At 36.3% G+C, this 14,239-nt stretch overlaps 1 pseudogene; it reads right to left on the reverse strand.

The window, feature by feature from the left end:
• Positions 1–14,239, reverse strand: part of LOC105468238 (keratin, type I cytoskeletal 18 pseudogene) — a 157,749-nt pseudogene that overhangs the window by 115,884 nt on the left and 27,626 nt on the right.

Below are 14,239 nucleotides of genomic sequence, written 5' to 3' on the forward strand. Positions count from 1 at the left end.
AATAAAAATACAAGCTTTATAACACCTTTTTATAATACTGAATTTATTGGTGACAAATTAACCAATTACTTTCTAAGTGGCTTTCCTAATGAAATTACTGAAGCTTTACTGTTTATGTATGAAATCACTCAAGCAGACTTGAAAACCTAAAGAATGTCATAATAGTTTTCCATCCACACCCAAACCACAGTTTGATGGAAACTTTAAAATGGAAAGTAGAACACTTAGAATCTGTTTGCTTTATAATTATAGTTCAGGCTGAAAAAATAAAGAGAGAGTTCAATGTCATGCAATTAATGGAAGAGAGCAATATGAAAGCTTCTCTCTTAGAAGTATGTTATATTCTGTACATGAAATACTTTAGGTCACACTTTCAATCAGAAGTAGAGGAATTTAAGTTATTTTTATAGGATAAGTTATGAAAAGAGAGAGCTACTGAATCATTTCCATCAGTGATATTAAAAGCTAGATAAAATAACAGAATTTATTTTTTAACATAACTTTCTACATATACACTTTGAAATTTGTTTTACTTTGAGAGGAATATATTGTCTAATTAAATTATTTCCATCATATTTAATATATATTAGAGATACCATTTAGTCATCAAACTTGGCCATTAACAAAAGACAAATTATGCCATGTAATCCCAGAGCTTTCAGAGGCCAAGTTGGGAGCATTGCTCAAGGCCAGGAGTTCAAGACCAGCCTGGACAACAGACCGAGACTCCATCTCTACAAAAAAATGAAAAAAAAAATTAGCCAGGCATGGTGGTACATACCTGCAGTCCTAGCTTCTGGGAAGTTGGAGGTAGGAGGATTGCTTGAGCCCAGGAGTTCAAGGCTGCAATGAGCTATGATCACACCACTTCACACTAGCCTGAATAACAGAGTGACACCCTCTCTCTTAAAAAAAAAAAAAAAAAAAAAAAAAAAAGACCAAATAATTATCAAATAAACACTAACACAGCATTATAATCATATATCTGCCACATTTTTCAATAAAGCTCTGTTTTTTTATCTAGAAGTTAGATATATGGACTTGAGTGATTTGATATAAAGACAAATTCAAGGCTTGTTTATTTTCAGATAACAAAACAAAAATTATGTGAATATACATGCAATTGCCTAAATTTTTAGTGAATTGATGTATTTTATGAATGCAATTAGAAGGCAACTCACTAACATTCAGAATAACTAAATTTTTACAGCACAAACAAATGGTCACATATTATCGTCTTGAAGTAATATGTCAAAGTACTTTAAAATTATAATTAACTTTTAATTAAAGAAAATTTTGCATTTATATTTCCAACTCTTTAAGCATGACTCAATCTGGACTCACCCTTTCTTTCTGTTCTCATCACTGAATTACTCCCTCCATGTGTCTCTAAGAAACCCGTATCAGTGTTTTTTTATGTTTCCCAAACCCATCATACTAGTGCTCATTTCATTCTGCTACCTGGACAGTATCTTCCCATTTACTGCCTAGAGAAATTATCTTCCATCTTTAAACGATATTAATAATACTGACACCTAACTCCAATATCACCTTCTCTGTAAAGTCTTCTTTATTTTCTCAGAAGTATAGATTGGCTCTTCTGTGCTGACAGAGATTTTTTTCTTTGCCAGTATAATAATAAATTAGGATTTGATGTCTATGTGCTTTAAGCCTAAGTTACAATGAATGTTCCTTAAGACTAGGACCTATTTCAATCTTTTTTTTTATTCTAGGACAGTACCTGAGATAGAATCTCAACAAATATCTTTTAAAAGAGAAAGGGAAGGGTAGACCAAGGAAGAAAAGAAAATAGTTAGGTGTTCATTCTAATAACTCCACCTACTTTTTTTGGAAAATTATTGGAAGCACAAATTATCACATGGTTGGAAATCTATGGACTATCACCAGCATAATTCAGATGTCGGTAGACTTTCAAAGTATTTCACATATCAATATAGCATTTTAATATTTGGAACTATAGCAGTGAGAAGTTATGTAGGTGTTGAGTCAACATGTGACGATTACTGCAAGTCTTTGGGAAAATAGAAGTTCTGAGTTATTACTCAAATGATAATATCAATAAGATCTTGTTTGATTTTTTTTAAAAAACATGATGAGGGTGAACAGCTTTCTAATTAAAGAACAGTTAAACAAAACTTGGCATTTATAAGAAAGAAAATCATATTGTTATTAAGAAAAGAGTTTCAAGTACTATCTAACATTTACTTCAAACAACAGTTTCCCAGGAAAGAATTGCTACATACTAATGGGGTCAAAGACACTAGATGATTCTCCAGAGGCCTTTTTCTATTGAAAGGGGCTTTCAAAATAGTGGGAGTGGAAAAAGAAGCTAGGGAACTGTTTCTTCATGCACCAAATGCCTTCTCAGAGTACTAACATCTGTTTCAGTTTACATACTTTAAGTATGACTTTACACATGGAAATTAAACTTAGGAATCATGCCTAAGAAGAGGCCTGCCTGCAAAAGAACAACGTGTACTATCACCAGCTGGAATTTGTATAGGTCCACATTCTACACAGCGCAATATCCTGTGAGCCATCAATGACCGCAGTCCCAAAATCCAAATGTCACAAAACATCATCCTAACGTTCATGAAATGTTTATAGTAGAGAGGGAAAAGACAGTGAGGAAGAGAAACATGATTGAGAAACAATATGGAGAAGTTCTAGAATTTAAGATGCAAGAGCTACTTTTGTACATAAAGACCATTAAAAATCCAAAGATCTTTTTGCATTTGTTTATATTAAGAAATTCTCATTCTATAACATTCCACTAAGTTTATTTATTAGACATTTACAATACTTTTTGATTCACTAACAGGATAATTATAATCTCTGGTTAGACAAGCATAATGCAAACCTGCAAAAATAATGATGTACCTTTGCTGCCACCACGTGGTCTATCTGTATTTTTGCAGTGTGGCTTCAGTTTCTACATAATTTCACACTTGGTTCTGAAGCCATCAACATCAGCTTAGATCTCTAGTATGAAAATACCATTAAAATCTTGAAGAATACAAGATCTTCTGCAATGTCATTTACATACCAATGAATTGCCAATCAATTGATAGTAAACAGGAGCCAACAATGCAGGAAGCACTATATTATGTTACCTAGAAAAACACTGTCTTGTGTTCAGAGCACACATCTCTTAACATCAAAACATAGAAAAATCAAGCACTAATATGCAACGACTCAAGAGTTATCATATAATTGGACAGCAGTGAGTGGTAAAGAAAATTTCAAGTTCTCTGAGTGGAAAGTAGAAAGGTGCCTGAGAATGTTCACGGAAGAGAATGGAAAAGTTGTATGGCTGTTAGAAGGGAGTTAAATAGACAGTATGAAAGCAAGAGAGCATTTTAGGTAGAGGTAACATTAAGTAAAGGTCCAGATCTAGAATATTTAATGAATGTTCAGAAAATAATTTCTATAGTGAAGTTTATGAAGTCAAAACAAAGAAAATAGATTAGAAAGATACATGGGGTCAATTTATGACAAGCCTTTATTGCCAGACCAAGAAGCCTGGATTTTAGCCTATAGGTCAGAGGAAGCTATTGATTCAACATACAAATTTTATCCCATTACAGATATAATTCCTCTGCCACATGCACATCTATGAGTGTATGTAAAAATAACTTATTTCCCAAACAGAGAATATTCCAGCAGTTAGGATCCTCTAATCACTCATCCCAAGTAAGTAATTTATGGTTACAAGAGCCCTGAAATCAAAGTCAACCAGTAAATCACCAAGGGAAAAAAAATTAAATAAGTATTTTAAAGGATGATGATTGGGCCCAAGGAGATGTGAGACCTTCCTAATAGTCCACTGAGGTCTTCTGTTCTGAGAAGATAAGGTGTGCATTGCAGGGAAGAAGAAGAATTTTAGCAAGGAAAAGAAAAGAAATGTAGGCTCATGGGAACCTTTCACAGTGAAGTATAATGTAACTTGTGTTAGGGAGGGGCCGGGTTTGGTAAAAAGGAATTAAGGGCCGAGACAGGCATGAACTAGGACTCAGATGTCCAGGTAAAAGTAACAATCCCAGCATTGAGTCCATTCACTTAAAATGACTGATGAAAGATTCAAAAAAGAAAAACAGCTTCCTAGGTGTCTGTTTTTGTTTTTTGTTTGTTTGTTTTTATTTTCTGTCTCACTCTGTCACCCAGGCTGGCGTGCAGTCGCAATCTCAGCTCACTGCAACCTCCGCCTCCCGGGTTCAATAGATTCTCCTGCCTCAGCCTCCCAAGCAGCTGGGATTACAGGCACCCACCACTACGCCTGGCTAATTTGTGTATTTTTAGTAGAGACGGGGTTTCACCATGCTGGTCAGGCTGGTCTGGAACTCCTAACCTCAGGTGATCCGGCCGCGTCGACCTCCCAAACTGCTGGGATTACGGGAGTGAGCCACCAAGCTCGGCCTTGTGTGTCATATTTTATAGGATGCTATATTGATTTATTTTCAAAAGTGAACTTACAGAGCACCATGAGGAATAAGGAATCTCTAGAATGAAGTTCAAATAACAGCTCTTCAATCTTCACAAGTGTAAAATCAAGAGGGAAATTTACATACAGCCCTCTTGAGGAAAAATAGTAATTATTAAAGAAATACAGTAAAAATTCATATTGTAAATATAAACATTTTCCTAATTGTAACATAATATGCACAGATGGTTCCTGCTCATTATTACAAAAACAGCTCTCTACATTAATATTCAAAACAGCAATGCTCTTTCCTTTATTCTTGGACAGCTTTCAAACTGCTTCCTGGGACCCTAAAGACCCTAATAATGTTTCCCTTCTAAGCTGGGCATGGTGGTTCACGCTGGTAATCCCAGCACTTTGGGAGGCCAAGGATCACTTTAGGACAGGAGTTCGAGACCAGCCTTGCCAACACGGCAAAACCCCGTCTCTACTAAAAATACAAAAATTAGCCAAGTGCAGTGGCATGCTCCTGTAATCCCAACAACTCGGAGGCTGAGGCCTGAGAAAGGCTTGAACCCCCGAGACAGAGGTTGCATTGCAGTGAGCCAAGATCGCACCACCCCACTCCAGCCAGAGTGACAGAGTAAGACTGTCTCAAAAAAGAAAAAAAGAAAAAAAAAAAGAATGTTTCCATTCTAGAGTCTTCTACTCCTCAATGACTTTTCCTTAGGCAAAGGACACAACAGCATTAGATGTTAATGTCTTTTCTTTAATTCTTATATTTTGTGGATATGTAAAATTCATAGGCAGCACTTCCTCCATATGACAGAAAAGCAAATATCCAAATATTAGAATTAAATAATAGGTGTGAACAAAAACAAAGGAATGATATTCCAAACTTCCATTAATAAGAAGCATTAGTGAACTGTAGTGGAAAGAACTCTGGACTGGGTTTATCTTATTACTTTCTTTCTAGTCTCTTAAGTTAAAAACTTAATTATTTTCAGTCGTCTTTGTGCTCTAATAAATACCACTTAAAGATACAAACTTTCCTCTGAATAGTGCTTTCTTTGCAGTTTTGGTATGTTAGCACTCCCATCATTTATTTCTAATAGTGATATGTTCTGACATTTTAACGTCAGTTGTTTAGGGGAAATTTTTTTTAATTTTCAAATAGATAATTTAATTTTGCTTTCCTCAATATTCTTTAGACAATTATTTATAATTTCGAATTTTCTTGAACTGTAGTCAGTAAGTATGGCCTGCAGGATGTATGCTATTATCCTTTATGGTCTAAATGATGGTCTTTTTAAAATATTCCATGTGTGTTTTGGGAAAAAAGTATGTTGTCTATTGAATGTGTATGTAAATTAGATCAATCTAGTTAATTATGTTATTGAAGTATTCTGTTTCTCTACATTTTTCTGCTTGGTCAGTGGATTTGTAATTGTCAACTTCACCTTTAATTCTATTGGTCCTGTTTTAAGTAGTTTGAAGCTATGTTGTTGAATCATAACATATCTTATTGATGGAATGGAATATATGTGTGTGTGTGTGTGTGTGTGTGTGTGTATATATATATATATATTTTTTTTTTTTTTTTTTGAGACAGAGTCTTGCTCTGTTGCCCAGGCTGGAGTGCAGTGGTGCCATCTCGGCTCACTGCAAGCTCCACCTTCCGGGTTCATGCCCTTCTCCTGACTCAGCCTCCCGAGAAGCTGGGACTACAGGCACCTGCCACCATGCCTAGCTAACTTTTTTGTATTTTTAGTAGAGACGGGGTTTCACCGTGTTAGCCAGGATGGTCTCAATCTTCTGACCTCGCGATCCGCCCGCCTCAGCCTCCCAAAGTGCTGGGATTACAGGCGTGAGCCACCGCGCCCAGCTAGTGAAATATGTTTTTAAACAACATAAAAGTAACTGTTTGTTCCTTTGAAAATAATTTTCCCTGAATAATACTGATTTATTGTTAAAACTACAATCCTTTTATAGTATCTGTTATATTTTTTCCTGACTTTATTTCAAAACTTCTGTATTTTGTTCTAGACTATGTCTTTTGAAAACACATTTGTAGTCCATTGAATTTGCTCTCCTAATATCTTTGTCTTTTTTTATTGGGGTGTTTAGGGGACATTTAAAAAGCATAACAGCTTTTTAAATGTATTTATTATAGAAATCCTTTGTCATCTGCTTATTTTTTTCTAAATCATATGTTCACTTATTAATGTGTTTATGGTGTTTTTGCTACATAAAGGATTTTTATTTGTATAAAGTTAAAAATACACAGCTATTTTTCATGGCAGAAGGATTACCAGCCTTGGTGATAAGGTCATCTTTCCCCTAAATTGTAAATGTTCTTCTAGATTTCCTTGAAAATTTCTAATTGTTTTGATGCTGCAATTACTTAATTATTCTATCTGGAATTTATGGACTAAAACATAAGTCTATTTTTATTTTATTGCAATTGTTAATCAGTTGAGATAGTACGATATATTACTGAATAACTAAATATGATTTCTTACAGAATTGATCTACCAACTTTGTCATATATAAAATTTCTGGAATCTATTTCTGTATTAATTATTCTATTTTAATGATAAATGTGTCTCTTTCTAGGATAATAGTGACTGTGACATGTTTTGATTTCTGGTAAGTTAAGTCTTCCTTACTATTCTTTTTTTTTTCATATTTGGTTGACTCTTGCATGGCTTTCATGTTTCTATGTAAATTTCCAGATTATTTTGTTTAAACCCAAATAAATCTCTGTTGGAATTCTAATTGGAATTGAATTTTATTTATACATTAATTTGATGAGGGATTAATATTTTTATGATATATAATCTTTCTATTCAAGAATATAAAATGTTTTATTCACTATTTCTATATCAACTTTTTTTTTTCATTCCCGTATATGGATGAGAATATGAGATATTTGTCTTTGTCTGGCTTATTTCATTTAACATGATGTCCTCCAGTTCCATCCATGTTGCTGCAAGTGACAGGATTTCATTCTTTTTATGGCTGAGTATTGTTCCATTGTGTGTGTGCATATATACATTCATATATACATTGTGTGTGTGTGTATATATAGATATACACACAATAATTTCTTCATTCATTGTTGACACTTAGATTGATTCCATATGTCAGCTATTATCAATAATGCTGCAATAAACATGGGAATGCAGATACCTCTTCAACATACTGACTTTGCTATTTAATTTATATTTATTTGTATTAAAATCTTGTTCTTTTTAAATTTGTAATATATTCATGTGGGACAGAATTCAAAACGTATAAAAGGAAGAGTTACCTTAAAAGATTATGAAGTATATGACTGATTTATGAACTCACCAATAATGAAGAGCAAAAATACATGGATAAACAATTTGTAAAAGAAGAAAAAATCTGACATGTCTTTCCATTTGTTTAGATTTTCATTTTAATAAAAATTTGTGTTTTCTCAAATAACTTGTAATCTTCATTGTGATTTCCTGAAATTTTCTATCATCTGCATAATGAGTTAATGGGGATATGATAAGAAAATATTGAATGGTGGCACCAATATCTGTGACTCCCCCCTGAGGATGAAGTTTTGCTTTGGTTTATTGTTTTGGAAAAGAGAAGGAGCTCCAAAAGTTATCACTTAGTCTTTTCTAACTCAGTGACCATGACTACATGGAAAAAAAGAGCTAAAACAGGACATCTGCTTTTGCTGAGTATACTATTCCAACTATAAGTTCAGGAACTGAGAAAATAACCACAGAATAGATTCGTGAAGTCACTAGGCCCTTGTAAGATAGACGTGAACCAGAAGTCTATTTTCCTCTGATTTGTGGAAAATAGTAACTATGTAGGCCTTTAGAGATTATCAGTAGTTCAGAGCCAGTGTCAATATTCCCAGAGAAGTCTTTGTACTTCCTTTTCCCAGAGTACAATTATCCTGATAAATGGCCACTTGATCCTTTTAGGTAAGACTAGGGGAAAGATCTCTAGCATATAATTTGATGTGATGGTTAGGTCTTTCCTCAGCAAGACTCAGTCCCTCTTTAATTCTAAGAATGAATACACCTGAGTATGGAAAATAAGATGGGGCCATAACCCAAGTCTGGAAATTGGGGGAGTCAAGTTAGGCCTCTGTTCATAATACCAAGGGATTTCTTGGCTATACAGATAAAGTATGACTTAGCAGGTGATCCAAATGTAATAGTTACAGGAACCTGAAGGCCAAATAGTTACCACCAAAACCCAAACCCCCAAGGGTAACCCACAATCAATACACAGAGCCCATCAGGAAAATCCTCTTGTTGATCCTCAGGAAGATGATTCTGAGAAGCATCTTCATGCTCTTTAAATGTTCTGGGTAGGATTGAGTCCACTTGCTCATGGGATGACCTCAATAATATCCCTTATATTGACTTTTTTCTTTCTTTCATAATCTCTCTCATCCCTCATTTCTGCTATCTAGAATTTATCTCCTAGTCTACCAATGTACAAGTTCTTATCCCTGGCCCTGTAAATTGCTATTTACAGTATTTTAACAATTAACAACGTACTCTACACATACACAAAAGTCACTAATGCAGGAAAGAATAAAATCATTAGTTTTCAATTTTTTTAGGCAATCTAGAAACAAGATGTTAAAATTCATCAAAATAATACAAAACAAGTAGAACCACAACAAGTGCCTGGAAATTGGTCTTGGTTTTATTTTTAAGGTTGAAAGTCAAATAAAAATAAAAAATTGGCCAAGTATGGTGCTCACAACTGCAATCCCAGTATTTTGGGAGGCCAAGAGAGGAGGATCACTTGAGGCCAGGCATTCAAAATCAGCCTGGGCAACAGAGAAAGAACCCATGTCCACAAAATAATTTTTTTTAATTAACCAAGAGTGGTGGCACTTGTCTATAGTCCTAGCTACTGGAAAGACTGAGGCAGGAGGATTGCCTGACCCCAGGAGTTTGAGGCTGCAGTGAGCTATGATCCTACTACTGCACTCCAGCCTGGGCAACAGAGCAAGATCAAGACAAGATGAAAAGAAGGAAAGGAAAGGGCAAAGAGGAAAGGGGAAGGGGAGGGGGAGTAGGAGGAGGAAAAGGAGAGGAGAGAAGGAAAAGAGAGAGAGAGGGAAGGAGGGAGAGAGGGAGGGAGGGAGGCAAGGAAGGAAGGAAGGAAGGAAGGAAGGAAGGAAGGAAGGAATGAAGGAAGGAAGAAAGGAAGGAAGGAAGGGAGGGAGGGAGGGAGGGAGGGAGGGAGGGAGGGAGGGAGGGAAGGAGGGAGGGAGGAGGGAGGGGAAAAGAGAGAGGGAAAGAGAGAAGGAAAGAAGGAAGGGGAGGGAAGGGGAGGGGAGGGGAGGGGAGGGGAGGGAAGGGGAGGGGAGGGGAGGGGAGGGGAGGGGAGGGGAGGGAAGGGGAGGCGAGGGAAATTACCAGTACCTTTAAAAACAGATATGAGAAATTCTCACTTTGGCTAATGCTGTCACACAATTCATTTTCAAACAATTCATCCATTCTGCATGTTGAGTTCTTGATTCCATGATTCCAAGTATTAATGGATAATGGAGAACTCATTTAAATCAGATTTTATGAATTATGAATTACTTAGAAAACATAAATTTTAAGAATAAGGAAAAAAAACAGAGTAGACATCAGTGACACGTAATCAAGAATTTGGTAAAGTCCCACAGTATTTTGGAGAGCCAATTTGCTGTAAAAAACAGGCATGAAAATAATACTGTATTATAGATGCCAGGAGTCTTCTCCATATTCACAATCATTTTAAGCAACTAGTCTCCAATCTCATTTAATTGTGCATCCCAACAGTTTTAAAAATAATTTTACTATATGTCCCCCAAATATATGTATATTTATATATGTATAAATTAGATAAATAGGTCTACACTAAAATATACAAGATTTTAGTATTAAAATAAAATATAAATTTAAAAGAATGAAATCAGAGAAGCCACAAAGATAGATGGATGAAATCAGACCCTCAGTAGAGGCAGTGACTGACCAGCCTACTCCAAAGGCAGAAAGACTATTCCTTAGGGTTTTCCTGTTCCCATCCTCCATCAGCCCCAGCTATACTTTTTACAGTCTGTTTCCATAAGACTTCCTAAATCTTTTTACCTAGCCACCTTTCATCTAAGAACATCAATTAAGGACATTTCTGTTTCTTACAACCAAATGATACCTAAAATAACATTTTAAAAGTAAACATTCTTCCCTTATAAAGCATTGTTCTTGTCTTTAATTTAAATATATTTGAAATATTCTGCTTAAAATAACGCTATTGTTTAATATTAGAGAAAACAGTGGAATAATCACTACACTAATAAATTACTTTATTTTAAAAAGAGCTCACTAATCCAGGAATAATTTTAAAAGCTAAATTTGGCAATAAGCATTCTATTTCTTGCAATTTTTTTAAAGTATTAATACTCTTTACTTAAAGATAAACACATGGCCCACCACACACCTACTAAATTAGGATATTTCTTTCTTATCTCTCTCCTGCTCACAAATAACCTCACCTTAAGAAACATAACTTGCAGGGAAAGGGAAGAGTAACATGGCAGAACAGGACTCTCCACGCAATCATCACCCCACAAAAAAACATTAATTTGAACAACTATCCATGCATGAAATTACCTTCTCAAGTGCTAAGGAAAAGTGGTGAGAGATCACAGTACATGGTTATAGCATAATAATAATACGAAAAGACACACTGAGGAGAGTAGGAAAGATAGTTTTATGTTACCTGCAGCACCTCTTCCCCAACCCCAGGCAGCACAGTGCAGTGAAAGCCACCATCTGCTTGGGGGAAACAGAGAGAAGTAAGCAAAGGAATTTGCCATGGACACTAACACAGGGACCACCACAGTGAAAATCACTACCACTCAGACCCCCACAGCCCCTGACTCTAGGTCAGTGCCCACAGACCAAGCCTCAGTGACTGCCCAGGGACCAAGTGGAAACCATAGCTCCTGCAAGACAGACTCAATCTGCAGTCCGCATCACCACTGACCTACTACAGTGGCCTTGGGCCTTGAATAATCTCAGTAGCATACAGGAGGTAGACCTCAGCAGCTGTAGGTTTCACACATGCCTTAGCAATGTACCAGCCTCTGTAACTAAGGATTTCTGGCACACACCAGCTCCACATCAGCTTCAGTAACCACAAGATTCCAGTCTGGCATTGTGCCAGCCATAGTAGTCCAAGCTTATGATGCTCCCTAGGACTGCAATGGCCACAGTGGTCCCAAGAATAGCAGCCAGACCAGATGATCTGCCCAGAATCTCTGGACAGGCTTACTATTGGAAGGCATTCTTAGACAAATCCAGTCTATGAAGACTGGAATAAGTACCTACTGGAATAAGTACCTCTGCCTCCCAGGTTCAAGTAATTCTGCCTCAGCCTCCCGAGTAGCTACGATTACAGGCGCGTGCCATCATGCCTGGCTAATTTTTGTATTTTTAGTAGAGACGGGGTTTTACCATGTGCAGACATTATCACATAGCCACAATGACCAAGAACATTTAGGAAAAAAAGACAACACCAGAGAGAAAAAATAAAGTGCCAGTGACTGGCCCTAAAGAGTTGTAGATGTATGAACTGCCTGACAAAACATTTATAATAACTGTTTTCAGGAAACTTAGCAAACTTTAGGAAAATAGAGAGAGATAATTCAAAGAAATTAACAAAACAATAAGTGACCAGAATGAAAAATTCAACAGAGATTGAAATAATATTTTAAGAAACAGAAATTTTGGAACTAAAAAAATACAATGAACAAAATATAAAATATAATAAAGAGCTCAAACAGCAGAATTGATCAAGCACAAGAAATAATTTGTAAACTCAAAGACTTCAATACCCCGCTTTTAGCAATGAACAGATCATCCAGACAGGAAATCAATAAGAAAGCATAGTACTTAAACTACTATTTAGACCAACTGAACCTAAAGGACATATGCAGAACACACATTCTCTCAACGGCACATGGAGCACTCTCCAGTATAAATCATGTGTTAGGCCACAAAACAAGTTTTTTCCAGCTTGGGCGACAGAGCAAGACTCCGTCTCAAAAAAAAAAAAAAAAAAAGGTTGAAATCACATCAAGTATTTTTCTGACCACTTGGTATAAAATTAGAAGTCAATAACAGGAGGAACTTCACAAAATTCACCCAAGACTGGGCGCGGTGGCTCATGCCTGTAATCCCAGCACTTTGGGAAGCCAACACAGGCGAATCACGAGGTCAGGAGTTCGAGACCAGCCTGACCAACATGGTAAAACCCCATCTCTACTAAAAATACAAAAATTAGCCAGGCATGATGGCACGCGCCTATAATCCCAGCTACTTGGGAGGCTGAGGCAGGAGAATTGCTTCAACCTGGGAGGCGGAGGTTGCGGTGAGCCGAGATCGTGCCATTGCACTCCAGCCTGGGCAACACGAGTGAAACTCCATCTCAAAAAAAAAAAAAAAGAAAAGGAAATTCACCCCAAAAAAACGGATATTTAAAAACATACTGCTAAACAACAAATGGGTCAAATTAAAAGGAACATTAAAACATATCTCGAGACAAATGGAAATGAAAACACAATATCAAAAGCTATGGGATATAACAAAAGCAGTTTTAAGAGGGAAGTTTCTCAGCATTAAGTGCCTACATCAAAAAATAAAAATTTCAAATAAACTACCTAACATTGCACCTTAAGAAACTACAAAAATAGGAACAAATTAAGCCCAAATTTAGTAGAAAGAAGGAAATAACAAAGATCAGAAAAGAAATAAATGAAATAGAAACTAGGAAAATAATAGGAAAATTTTTTAATGAAGAGTTAGTATTTTGAAAAGATTAGGAAAAACATTTACCTAAACTAAGGAAAAAAGAGAATAAAACAAAAATAAATAAAATTAGAAATGAAACCAAAAATATCACAGCGGATAACACACAAATACAAAGGACAATAAGAGACTATTATGAACAATTATATGCCAACAAATTGTGTAACATATAGGAAATGGATAAATTCCTTGACATACACAAGATTTAACTATAAAGAAAAGGAAATTCTAAACAGATCAATAACAAGAAAGGTGATGAATTTGTAATAAAATGTCTCCTATCAAAGAAAAACCCAGGACCTGGTGACTTCACTGCTAAATTCTACCAAACATTTAAAGAGTAACTACTACCAATCCTTCTCAAACTCATCCAAAAAATTGGAGAGGAGGGAATACTACTAAATGTATTTTATGAGACTAGCATACCAAATCGGATGTGGGGGGAAAAAAAAAGCTACAGGCGGCCGGGCGCGGTGGCTCAAGCCTGTAATCCCAGCACTTTGGGAGGCCGAGACGGGCGGATCACGAGGTCAGGAGATCGAGACCATCCTGGCTAACACGGTGAAACCCCGTCTCTACTAAAAAATACAAAAAACTAGCCGGGCGCGGTGGCGGGCGCCTGTAGTCCCAACTACTCGGGAGGCTGAGGCAGGAGAATGGCGTGAACCCGGGAGGCGGAGCTTGCAGTGAGCTGAGATCCGGCCACTGCACTCCAGCCTGGGCGGCAGAGCGAGACTCCGTCTCAAAAAAAAAAAAAAAAAAAAAAAGCTACAGGCCAATATCCTTGAGCAACATAGATGCAAAAATGCTCAACAAACTACTAGTAAACCAAATTAAATAGTATCTTAAAAAGATCATTCACCATGATCACATGGGATTCATCCCAGAAATGCAAGGATGATTCAACATATGCAAATCAATAAATGTAGTATACTACATTAGCAGA

Source organism: Macaca nemestrina, chromosome 11 (genome assembly GCF_043159975.1).
Source record: "Macaca nemestrina isolate mMacNem1 chromosome 11, mMacNem.hap1, whole genome shotgun sequence".
Classification (NCBI taxonomy): domain Eukaryota; kingdom Metazoa; phylum Chordata; class Mammalia; order Primates; family Cercopithecidae; genus Macaca; species Macaca nemestrina.